Source organism: Pseudopodoces humilis, chromosome 2 (assembly GCF_049639895.1).
Source record: "Pseudopodoces humilis isolate 2021_Gansu_Grassland_sample_001 chromosome 2, ASM4963989v1, whole genome shotgun sequence".
Classification (NCBI taxonomy): Eukaryota; Metazoa; Chordata; class Aves; order Passeriformes; family Paridae; genus Pseudopodoces; species Pseudopodoces humilis.
Genome location: NC_142201.1, coordinates 12155364 through 12168202, shown reverse-complemented (window position 1 = coordinate 12168202; position 12839 = coordinate 12155364).

The following is a 12839-nucleotide window of genomic DNA, read 5'->3' as shown; positions in this document are numbered from 1 at the left end:
TATATGCATGTGTGCATTTCTGTACTTGTAAAGTCTGAACCCGCACTTAGTGCTTAAAATGGCATAAATGCTATTTTCAGGAATTCTACTAATTAATTCAGGTGTTTGTGAATCTCTCTTGTTCCAATGTGCTAGTTCATATATACCAGAAATTAGGGAAAACCACTTTATTTTCTGGGTTAGGTTTGTTTTTTTTAAAGGATTAAGAAAAAATTAAAGAAAAAAAAAGCTGTTAACTTGCTTCTGATGCTTTATTCTGTGAGTGTTTTTTGCACAGTCTTGCACTGTAGCATTTTGAAACATTTTCTCTTTTCTAAATGTGTTTTTATACCTTTATTTGTTTTGCAGTTTTCTCCTGACTTCATGCAGATTTCTATGGGTTTCTAATGTTTGGCTGAACATGCCTGGGGAAACTGATAATTTTTTTGGTTTTCAACTTTAATGGCAGATGAACAGCAAACAAGAACAAGCCCACAAATACTCAAAGATGGTGATAACAAACAAAATTTAGCAGGTGGTACTCTAAATTCTCTTGGCCCACCTAAGGCATCCAACTTAGAGTAAATCTGCAGGTTTCTTTAAACTATATGGAATAACAAGTTCCCTGTGGATAAATCAAAAGATTTTGCTCTAGATTTAGATTTTAGCATTTGCTTTAGACTTGTTCTGCAGTGCTTCCTGATTTCCCTCAGTTATCCAGACTAGGGAGCTGGCTAGTCTGCATGACAGATCTACCTTAAATCAGGCTGTGGATGAGGAGAGGCCAATGTGTGCCCAGGACTCATTTTTCAGGAGGCAGGGAATAGTTAAGTCATGCAATCACATCTCTTTGAATGTAGTCTTTATGGTACCTGCAGTGATGCTGCTTTGCATTCTTTTGCAAAGCCTGAAACATTGTCCTTGTTATACAGAATTGAAATTTTGCATGGAATTCAAATTTTTCTAATGAGAAAATTTTAGCAAATGCTGAACTGGAGAAATAGACACCTCCATTGTAGCAGTGCTGGTTCATACCAGCAGGCAGTCTGCAAGTCCTGCAGGTCAGATTGGCTTGGGGATATCCTGGCTACAAGGTACATCAAGTTTACTGACAAATTGGGCAGGTTTTCTGCTGCAAAAAGTCTCGTTGAAACACTGACTACAGGAAAAATGCAAGAGAAAGCATTATGGTGCATGGTCACTTTTCTTCCCCTCTCCCATCAGAATCAGATCCATTGCAATTGTTCACTCTGAATCTTTCACCACATTTCTTTGTCTTCCTTGTTTTTTTTTCTAATTGAGCTCTTTATAAAAAGAGTTGCAAAGATACACTCTATGATGTGATAAAAAGATATTGGTCATAAAAGAGGAACTTACATTTAGGAGATGAAGAGTATCTAGTAAAATGAGAAAACTGGGAACACGAAGATAAACACTTGTTTTCTTAATATCCAACAGCATCTTGAACTAAACTCAGAAGAGAAAAGTAATTAAATGGACAAGAGCTGTCCAAAGCCAAATGCTCTACATTGCTTTTCATTCTTCTGACTCCTTTGTTTAATAAATGCTGTGCTCTGAATACAGAGATTAATAAAAAGCTCAAGATAGAGATTAACATTTTGTTCAATATTCATTGTTTCACCTGATATAAAATGGAAATTGGAAGCACTTTGTTAAATGGACTGAAAATTTGAGAGGTTTTGTAATTTCACTCTACCTTCTATAAGTGCCTCTTAAACAGTAATCTGAAAAGCTTATTTGTATCTGCCAAAAGCACTTTGTCCTCATGGATACCTTCCAGTCCAACAGTATGTTATGGTGCCTGTATCTTGCCCTCTCCTCTCCTCTCCTCTCCTCTCCTCTCCTCTCCTCTCCTCTCCTCTCCTCTCCTCTCCTCTCCTCTCCTCTCCTCTCCTCTCCTCTCCTCTCCTCTCCTCTCCTCTCCTCTCCTCTCCTCTCCTCTCCTCTCCTCTCCTCTCCTCCTCTCCTCTCCTCTCCTCTCCTCTCCACTCCTCTCCTCTCCTCTCCTCTCCTCTCCTCTCCTCTCCTCTCCTCTCCTCTCCTCTCCTCTCCTCTCCTCTCCTCTCCTCTCCTCTCCTCTCCTCGAGTCTCCTCTCCTCTCCTCGAGTCTCCTCTCCTCGAGTCTCCTCGAGTCTCCTCTCCTTCTCCTCTTGTATTGACAAGCTGTGCCCAAACTTGCTTCTGCACCTGTGAATTAGCAACACCACATTTTAATCTTAAAAAATCATTTAAAACATGTGGAAAATCATGGGAATTTATGGTTCAAACTTTGAAATCTGGTGTTGATGTGAAGTTTTTCACAGATTCAATGCCAAATTTAATTGGATTTGAATTCAGTTTAGTGATGAAAGATGCAAGAGGTTTTGGCTAGTCTCTTCAAAGCTCTTCTGCTTTCATCTCTTAGGACACAGGAAAAAATCCACTATGTTGTACATTTTTTCTTGAGGACTTTTTTTTAATACATCACAAAATATTCTGTGTATGTGGTACTACTATTTCTAGCTATATCTCACCATAAATATCCATGGAATATTAGGAGGCATTTAGACTTGAGTCACTTCCTGGTCACTCAGACAGAAAGACAGGTATTTTATAGACACAGAACTCTTTAAAATGTCCATATTGTCTTGCAGTATCCCATAAAACTTGTATATTAAGCAGAAAAAAGATCAATTGTGAATGTTTATTTGAAAAAAAAAACTGTGTTAAATTAAATAAATTAAAGCTATGCTTTTTCCAGTAAAATAATCAGTGAACATTAACAGTATAAGCATGCTTTAAATTATGACATCAGTAAATTTCTTAACAATTGAGAGCTTTTGGGTTGAAAAGAGTCACAGAAGCGAGCACTAATTATAGAGCTATACGGAAATAAGCTTCTGTGTTTGATTTCACACCACACTTGGATTTACAATTTATATATTTTTTTAGTTTCAATTTAACTTGCTGTGAATAAGTTGTATTGTACAGACATTACATCTAAAGAACATGAAAACTTCTTTGCTTTCTGACAAATACATGGTTACTATAAATTAAAGATATTTCATTGGAGAGAAGAAATTAAAAGTCTGATAGATGTGAATTGACTTGTATGGCTCCTCCACATTGTTTAATGCCAAAGAAAACATAAATTTTTGAATCAAAGTAGCTAAATTTGAGTGTGTGTGTTATCAGGAAAACTCAGATATAATGACAGAACTGTTAAGCCAGCAGATTTACATTACAGATTTTAAATATCTCTCTACAAAGGACAACATAGAATTTCTGTATCTTTTTGCATTTTAAAAAAATTGCAGAGACCTGAATGCTGAGATGCTTTCTCTTGTCATTGTGTGACTGCATAATTCTGCTGAGAGATGAAAAGTGCAGAAGCTTATAGTCTTGCTTGCCCAGTTCCTCTTGGTTGCACTGGTCAAGCTCTGGGCTATTATCATTTAAATTGAAGAGTATGTTTTAGGGATACCAAGTTCTCCTCAAGTGTGAACCTTAGTGTGAATGTGTATGTTACTGAAATCCTGAGTTTCATCCTGCTGAAGCACACAGAGAGGCTCAGGATGTCCCAGATGTTTTAACACAGGTGTTTTGAAGGTTTCTTCAAATAAATGGTTGGCAACCTGGTTTAGAAGAACCTTGTTATATTTCCAAATACACGTAACTCGTCTCTTCTCTCCAGGAGATGATCAGTGATGTGAACATTTTGGATCAAAAGCAACAGTTCAAATATTCATTCTCTCAGTGCATGGAAATAATAGTTTTTGCTGGTCCGATAATTTCCAGAAGGCTATTAAACATCTGTTTTCTTTGACAGTTTCTTCCTTTCTTATTCTCTCCTATTGGCTTTTAATCATCCATAAAGGCTGACTGTGTCTGGTATGCTAGGTAAATTAAAAGACCAATCCAAGTGTGGACTAGTCCTGGATGTTTATTTCAGAAGAGAGATGTTATCTTTGAGATATAATTTCTGATCTGAAAATATTTCTAACAGAAATGGGAATCCTCCTAGTTCTGTTGCTAAGTCAGAATACCGAAATTCCATGGAGAACACTGCCAAACAAGTACTAGTAATAGAAGACAGAGGACAGAAGATATAGATGTTCAGTAATATACATTAATTTATATCAAGCAAGCAGGATGTCCAAAAACTGCAGCTAAGTTTAAATTTAAAAACCAGCCTGAAAAATCCTTTGTCAGCTGCTGCACAGATGCTGGTCTGTAAGGGAAGATTCATTACTATTGACCACTAGGTAATAGTCTTCTCTTCTGAGTCCAAAACGTTTCCTAGGGGATCATTCGTGTGTGTCACACTTCCAAGAACAGGACAGAATAGAATAAAAAATAGAGTGATAAAGCCTTCTCAAGACACAGCTATCCTTTAACCTAAAAGGCAGCCACCATTCATGGCTTTCCCACAGACTGGAAGGCACAGCTATCCTTTAAAAAGCCAGAAAATGGAGGAGATGTCTGGAATCTGTAGTCAGATTGGGGGAAAGGAAAATGGAGCAGGGAAGAGAGAGCTTTGAGAAACAGGATTTGAACGCTCATCTTCAGAAACAAAATACTGAGTTTGGAAACATTCCACCTGGATATGTGGAAGAACTTATTTACTGTGTGGGTGACCATGCACTGGAACAGATTGCCCAGAGGGGCTGTGCAGTCTCCCTGACTGGAGGTGTTGAAGGAGCTTGTGCCATGTGCTGTGTGCTCTGGGATGGCCCTGCTCCAACAGGGAGGTTGCAACCACTGTGGTCCCTTCCAACCTGACCCCTTCTGTGATTCTCTGTTTGCTTAACAAAATACTGCCTCTGAAGACACATATGCGTCCTGTAATAATCTTCCATCTATCTTACACTGTTGCTAGAGGTAGACAAAGCTTCTGAATCAAACAGCAGGCAATTTTACTTTAGCTCCAAGGCATTGACGGGGAAGAAAGGCATCCTCTGAGAAAGAAATGGATGACAACACAGTTACATCTCTTCAGACAAGTTAAAAAAGTGAAATAAAATGAATAACAGCATGTCTCCAAATTCTGGATGTTTCATTATCCACACATCAACTAAAGTTATGTTCACCTTAACCACAGGGGTCCAAATATTTTCTCTTACTTGCTTTTTCTGTACTGTCAACAAGACCTCTATGTCAAGGCCAATTTTTTGAGTCCAGAAAAGAATCACACAAAGAAAGAGTAAACCTAGGGTGACTGGTAAACTAATGTTATGCTGTATTCTTCTTCTAGCAGAGAAAATAAGAAAGGGGGATGACTGACGGAACATCAGCACCAAACTTCTTTAAGTGGCTGGTGTTCTGGATGGCCCAGTGTAACTTAGAAAAGCTCATAACTCCCATGGAAACAGAAGTGTAATGAATCAAAGTTCTCCAGATCTTTTTCTCTGTTTAATAATGTCTGCATTTTACCCCACTGTGTAATAACAAGCCTGTCAGATTCTTTAGGAACAATCTCTCTTTAAATGCTTCTCTTAAACATCTCTCTTCCTCAGATGTAAAAGTATTGCAGAAGTTACAATATGGTATTTGCTTTTATGAAAACCTAATTGTTTTTTTTCAGTCAGGGCCTGGGAAAACCCTCTGTATCCATTGGATTCAGTCTCAAAATATGTCTTTGTGGGCAACATTTTTGTTAAGGGACGTTGGTAGGTGCTCTGGTGTAAGCCTGGTAGGCAGGTAAGCCCCACATAGCCTCTTGTTCATCTCACCTTCAGAGAGGGAAATGACTTGGAAGTGTAAAACTGACAAAACTCATGGGTTGAGATAAAGAAAGTTTAGTAATAAACAGCAGCAACAACAGCAACATCCAAAGAAAACAGCAAAGAAAAAAAAAACCCCACCAACAAACCAAACCAATAAAAAGAAAAACAAAGGATGAAGAAAAGAAAAAAAACCCCCAGCTTCTCATCACTAGCAAATGCCCAGCTAAGCCTAGAACAACAGGACAGTGTAAATGTTGCCTTCAGGTATTGAAGAAAATTTTAGAAAAATTTGAACTGTACCGCATTACAGGTTGCCTTAGGGAACTGAAACGCTCAGAGAAGCTCCATCTGAACACATTAAAAAAAAAAGAAAAAAAAGAAAATGCAATCTTCCTTCATCAGCTAAGCCATTGGCAACATCTCTCAAGAGGAAGTTGCTCTTAGGGTTTTTTACTTTGTTGAACTCTCAAGGGCTGCTGCTAGACCTTTATCTCAGATAAAGGAATGTAGAAATTATGTGTAATTTGGCATTTATATGAGCTAAAAATACTAATCCTGCTGGATCAAAGAGATTTGTTCAAACAAACACACAAGCAGAGAAATAAATTCTTCAGGCTTCTCAGAATATTTACAGAGAAGTGGAGGATATTGTTTCTCAGAGAAGAGGTCAAATTTATACTCTCTCTGAATTGAAAAGACTACTTCATAATAGTAGAATATTCATAAAACTTATGCTAACCAGAAGAAATTGTCTGCAAACATACATTATTTAGCTGTTAGTTTGCCATACTTATTTCCAGAAGTAAACATAACAAAAGCACCTCTGCCTTTAAAAAATAAAAGGGATCAGGGAGTTATTTTGTTCAAAACCTTTTTCATAATCATTAGAATATCAAAATACCTTTTATCTACCTGGTGAAAATTTGCCAACACATATCATGAAAAATCTGAAAGGGATATAGATATTACAGAAATAAATTTTAATATCTATTAAGAAATATACAGTGTAATGAGACATTTCTTATAGAAAAAAGTAACTGTAAACTCAGTTGAACTTGCGAGATCATGGGAATACATATAAATTTACTTGTAAGAAAAGAGCAAAAATAGAAGATTTAGTAGGCTTGCCTACTTTGAAAATTAGAAATGTAGTATGTGTTACTGAATAAAAATTCAGAATCCTAAAAAATTATGGTGTGCACAACAGGCTCTACTTGCAAGACAACTTGTAGACATAAAATAAATGCTTTTAAGAATCTCATTTCCTTCAGAAAGAAGCTTACACTTTTTATTAATATTTGTGTGTCATACAACAGCTATCAAAGAATAATGAAAAAATAGTAAAATTCACACCCAGAACAGCCAGTTTACCTTCATTCCTCAAAGCCCACAAAACCCCCAAATAAACAAAACAAAACAAAGCAATACAAAACAAAACAAAAAAACAAAAACCCAAACAAAACACCAAAACCCATATAAAGAAATATTCAAGCTGTATTTCTTATAAGCCAAATATAGAGATTAAAATGAAAGTACAGTTTTACAGAATTTACAGCTACTTACGTCCATTTGGGTGAACTCAGAAGAAAATTGCAGAAGAAAAAAAATTATGTATCAGCTTATTCAGCTGTCTCTGCACTATAACAATTAGAATAAATCTTTGTCTGAATTCATACTTTTTTTCTGGAATGACTAGGAATCACACTGAGACTGTACAGGAGGACTTTGCACAGACCTCTCTGGGGAAGAGATGAGACCCTTTCTATGAGGTTATCCATGCTTTTCAGCATGGTCAAAGACACAAAACTCCTGGGCATACATAACCTTATCCCATGCCTGTTATTGCTTTTTCAGCCTACAATGGGACAAGTTCTAGTTTGGGAATTTTCTATTTTCTGAGACTTCAACTTCTTGACATCCAGCCTGCTGCTCCAGAGCTCAGCTTTATCTGTGGCCTCATATCACCTTAGCCTCCTTCCCAGCCCTGTTCAGCTCTCCGTGCTACCTCTTTACATGCCCATTTGAATCACTCTACAATACTGCAGCATCCTCTCAGCTGCAGTTCAGGTAGACCCAGCCCACCCTGGGTGGCCCTGCTCTGTCACTCTCCACCCCTCCTGGCTCACACAGAGCTGGTGTGACAAGGGGGCACCTGCTTGTAACTTTTTTTCTCTGTTTTTTGATTCTTCTGTACTTCTCACACCTGGATTTCTCAGTCTTCTTTGAGCTGAGCTCCTTTGGAATACTCCCTCACGGGGAGTTCCATTTATCTCACTTCTCTGGGCAGGAAGAAAACTCCAAAGCTCATTAGGATCTTGTTTCTCGTGTGTGTTAGGATGTTATCACAAAACTTGGCAGGCTTTCCTAGACTTTCTGCACAAGTTCAATTCATCTTGCCCCTTGGCTCACTTTGGCTCTGATGGCACAAAATGGCCCCGAACTGTGCAGTTCTTTTAGCTTTATACTTATTTTTATCCAATTAACAGTAGACATGTAAATTATTTTTCTTAATGAGCCAATGACCCATCACCTGTGTGCTGCACTGCGGCATTTTCTATCCAATCACTTACTACTACCCAAAAACTTCTAGAAGAAGAAGATGAAGAAGAAAGAAGAAGGAAAAGAGACAACACCCCAAATCCTCCATCTTGTCTTCTATTTTCTAAACTAGTTTAAACTAACTTTTTTACCCAGTGACTTAAGAAAACTTTCTAATCTACACACTCACACTTTTAGCTTTTCTATCTAATTTTAACAGCTGTTTTCATGTAACATCATGAAAACATGCCCATAAATTTCATGTTATATGAAATTCAGTCTTCTCCTGGACCCCAGAGCCAGGCATCAGAGACAAGGGCACACACTTTGTGTCTCAGACTCCAACACTGCTCCCCATCACAGGCACAGGGATGTCAATGCTTGGATGTATGAGGTTGGTTGTACCTTGGCCAGACCCTTGTGAAAGATTTGGCACCCTTTTGGAGGAGCAGATTTAGCAAAGGGCCGACGTTTTCTGTAGAGGAGAGGAGGGGATGAGCAGTTCTGAGCGTGGAGGGTCCCATGAGATATTTGTGCATGATTTTAAATGTATGTGGAGTCATAACCCTGCAGTACTTAAACTCCCAATTTAAACCATGAAGAAAACCTGATGGGATAATTATTTTGATGGACACACACTGCACAATTTTGCTTCCAGCTCAATCATTTAGGGTCCATATCGTTATATTTGCATGTCAAAACAGGGGCACATTTTTGACCTTGGCAGAATCTTCTCAGTAATAATTTATCACTCTCACATTTACACAAATGAATAATCTCTACCTTCCTCACACAAATTTTGTAGGAAATACTTTAATAAAATATTCTGCTGTGAGTGATAATTTCACCTTTATTAATTACATAATTTAACAAAATGTACTCCACTACTGTACTTTAAAAGTCTTAAAGAATCAGTCAAAACACTGTTCTGTTTCCTGTATTGTTGCTTCTAATGATTACTATTTTTAATTTGCAGGTCAATATATTTCAGGATTTTTTAGATCTTTCCAAAAGGTGCACAGTATGTATTATGTTTGAATAATATGAGGAAGAGAAACTGGTATTTTCAGTAGTACTCTAAATATAGGTATAAATACCTATAAATATATATATACCTATAAAGTACTAAATAATAGTACTCTATAAATATATTAATTGTGAAATCAGCTTCTTAATTTATAGCATCCTAATATTTTGAGAGAATGTGATTGAAAAAAAGCAAAATATAAGTTTTTACTATGTTTACAGAGTTAAAAATTTTATAAAGTTGGTTTTTGTTTTTGTTTGTCCATTTTGCAAGTGAAATAGTTTTCACTTTTATATACTCCTGGTTTTGTCATACTGGCACACAAAAATATTTAAAACCAAACCAAACCCGAACAACTGATATTGAAAGTGAAACACTAGAATCAGGGCTCTGGTCTATTGCTATGGCAACAAGTGCTGCCTTCATGCAGCTCGTGAAACACCAATGCATGAACTTTTACACCTAAAGTTTTACAAATCTGAGATTCTTGTTAAAGGAATTATAAAATGTGTGGTCATCAATTCCTGCTGATACCTGGAGTCCCTTTCCAAGGTAATATATCTCAGATTAAAATTTGGATTAATTGTGTTTCTGGGGTTAAAATTGCTCTTCAGAGAATTGGGAATTTTTCTAAATAAAGAGTGGCTTGCACAGATGTTTGGGTGAAAGATCTATCACAAACAAACAAACAGTGGTTTACGTTTGATTAATTTTCCATGTATCTTTTAAATAACAGCAATGTTCCAAGCAAAAGACATAACAGAAATTGGTATTTAGTTACTTTTTTCCTCTAAACAGAAATATGAGGGCTGTTACAGGGTCAAGGGTACCTATGGTATATTCTTTTACCACAGGAAAAACTGAAATATTGTAGATTTATTTTCAACCCTGAAGTTTTTCTTTCATCTCTGAATTACACATCATTACTTCCTAAATGTAATACCCACTTCTTACCCTGTCAGCACATTCCATTAGTCTCCAACAACCCATTTCCTCACCAGCTTCATATTAGAAGTGTCCACAAGACAGCTGCAGTCCTACATATCACACAGAGGTCAAGAGAAGACAAACACCCCAGATCATGAATGTGCTTTGTCTAAATTTCACTATCTTAATTTTGATTCTGCACTCTGTGAGCACAGGAAGTTTTTTCATTAGCTAAAGGAAGAGATTAAATTGTGGAGACAAGAGAAGGGTAAAAGGAGGGACATGGATTTTGCTTTAGCCTCTTTACCTGCTCATTGGAAAGAAGTGAGCTGAGCTGGGATTGTTGCTAGTGGAAGTAAGAGGGACCAACATTGGTGTCCCATTTAAGTCTGTCATAATTTCCTTCCCACTCTATTTTGGACCTTCAATAGCAATATCATGTTGCTAATGTCTCTTGTCTGCATTATCTCTCTAGAAAGGAGCTTTCCCAGAAGGCAATTTGGAGCAGAAGCTTAAACAATTTGAAACTGTTCACCTGAGAAGATTATTTCCCTGTTGCTGCATAGAGACCTAGTGAGGCTACCTGGGAAATTTGGGAGGCTCTGTTAACACTGAAGTTATCTTGTCTCAGGTCCCCACCACTACTTCATCCAGATGCACCAGTTAGACAAAATATCTTACCTTGCCCATACTAGCAAGACCAGGTATTTTTTCTGGTACTGTTTTGAGACTCCAGAAAATACCAGACTTGCCTCCATTCAGGCATCTGCATCCTGATGGATGGTCTGAGGGAAACGATGGTGAAGAAGTAAGCCAGATTAAAGTTATATCAATGGAAATCTATGTTTACTCTACTGCAGAAGTTATATATTCAAAACAGCATATTTGAGTCTGTCTCTACTCATGAGACTTGGATCTGTGGTGGATGGGTAATGGAAAACAGCAGGAGAGACGCTCTTCAAGAATGACAAAGATTTCTGATCATGTAGGGCCACAGTTATCAACATGTTAATTTTTTTTTTTTCTAGATAAAAATTCGAAAGGTGTGTGAAGGACAGGGTACCAGAATGTGAAGCGCAAAATTTTTTCCACAGGTGAGTGTGTGGGGTCAGACACTCAGTTTTCCCTCTGTGCAATAATAATGCAATTTCTGATCATCAAAAAACTACAGAATCTGCATCCATTTATTTGTCAGAAAACAAAGTAGAGGGTTGTTTTAGAGCCTTAGCTCAGTGAGTTTAAGTTCAGCAAACTATCTGATGAAGAACCTTTGGACTATTTAACTATATTTAAGTACTGCATACTATAGCTAACACAAAATATTGAATATATGGCAAATGTAGGCTGTCTTTATAGAAAAAATGACAAATCTAATTCTGCAAAGGCAATACCTTGTACACTGCCTCTTACATGGTCTAGCATCTGAAACATGATTTTATTGCTTAAAGCTTTACAGGATAAAAAGTTTTTTGATCTCTAGTTGAAATAGTAAATCAGCTTGAGACTGAAAAGGGAAGGAGATTTCTTGTGTATATTAATGATCAGTGGGAACTTGCTGCAGAAACTTTCAACCTGGAATTCTTCTGATTACCTTCTCAGAAATACTGTAACTTTTAAAGGCAATAGAATTTGCTGATAATGAGAAAATCAGATTTAAAACCTTATGTGCTGCTGATTTCCTTTACATAAAAGAATTCCATTAAATTGAAACAACCTGTGTATGAGAAATTCATAAACGTAATTTACTGACTATAACTGGAGAAGAAACCACTTAAAGAAGAATTAAATTCTGTAAACCTTCCTCTATAATTAGTCAACAAAGTCTTTAATTCAAGCAGATTAATGCACTGCACTATAGTATGGTATATTATTCAGCATTCCTGAAGTCAGGGACATTAGAAATAAATTTCAGGACTATGTACATGGAGTGTTGTAGTTAGTGCAAATGTTGGATGGGGTGGTTGGGCCAAGAATAGCTTGTTCTGCATATTTGCCTAGGTGTAAATAGAAAATTACTGTTGTAATTAAAATTGCAATTTATTTTATTACTGTAACAGCTTTTATTGCTGACAGTAAAATTTACACATTCTTATGTGTAATTACAGTTTGAAAAACTAATTTACTTCAGTGTGACTCTTTTGCAGCTCAGTAAATCATTCAAATCAATATTTCTCTACCTTCTAAGATACCTTCATTAGTTTTTAGAACGGTTGCTTCTATATTTCCACAGCTCACAATTCATTAAATACCTTGCTGTAAACTGAAGGGAATGGCTCTTGTTTCCTCCTTTTCAACTGAATGTTTTAATAAAAAACACACTTGGTTCCTTCCTTGTCAGTTAGTTTTGGAGCATTTCATCCCAGTTATTTTAAAAATTGTCAGTGAGACATTGTATTTGGAGTAGATGCTGGTAAATACCAAAACAACCCCACTTGAATCAGTTTACTATTGCAGTCATAGGCTTGTTGCAAATACATTTTAAATGTATCACAGCATAATTCCACAAAAGAAGTTATCTCCCCATTTGTGCTACCCACTCTTTCCATGAACCACATTTTTCAAAAGTTCTGTTTTTTCCCCATTTGCTGCCTATAAGTATTAAAAATAGGTTGTGTATCTTCCCTTTTAACCCACTGTTTCCA